Source organism: Gavialis gangeticus, unplaced genomic scaffold (assembly GCF_001723915.1).
Source record: "Gavialis gangeticus isolate Ggan-Ray unplaced genomic scaffold, GavGan_comp1, whole genome shotgun sequence".
NCBI lineage: Eukaryota > Metazoa > Chordata > Crocodylia > Gavialidae > Gavialis > Gavialis gangeticus.
This window is the reverse complement of record NW_017729032.1, coordinates 20184965-20185560: the sequence shown is the minus strand read 5'-3', so window position 1 is coordinate 20185560 and position 596 is coordinate 20184965. Positions and strand designations below refer to the sequence as shown.

The window sequence follows — 596 nt, the reverse complement described above, 5'->3', positions numbered from 1 at the left end:
CACCTTACTCTTAACCCACAGCCCCTTGTCCCTGCTGCTGCCCCTTACTCCTGACCCAGTCTCTCACTCCCTTGGGCTATGCTGGAGACCCTCAGTCCCACCCTACAGCCCCCTGGCCCAAGCCCCTCACTCCCAACCCACAGACCCCTCCCCCTTCCCCCTGTCCTTGCTGGTGCCTTGCACTCCTGACCTACAAGTACCCAAATCCCTCCCATGCCCTCACTCCCCAACCACAGCCCTGTTGGTGCCCTTCACTCCCAATCTGCAGCCCCCTGCTTCCCCCAGCCCTGCTGGAGGGGACCCTCAGCTGCCCCCATCCCAACTGGGCTGGAGCACGGTGACTCTGATTCATGCGGGTGGCAGCGGAGTGAATCCAGCTCCAGTGCAGGATGGAGGGAAGAGGAGAGGAGATCTGTGACATCCCTTGCCTTGGGATGGGGCTCCCGTGCTATGCCAGGCAGCCTGGATATGTCCCCCTATCCCCCCGGGCAGTGTCTCCTGGACACCCCACCCCCACCCCCACGAGCATGGGCACTAGCTCCTGTGCTGCAAGACTGGCCACAGAGCTCCCTGCTGCCCTCAAAAGTGCCCCCCCC

General features: G+C 63.6%; 1 protein-coding gene across 3 annotated transcripts in view; it reads right to left on the bottom strand.

Moving 5' to 3' along the window:
- The window catches only part of DEUP1 (deuterosome assembly protein 1), a 132217-nt gene that overhangs the window by 94879 nt on the left and 36742 nt on the right, over positions 1-596 (bottom strand). The window lies entirely within an intron of this gene.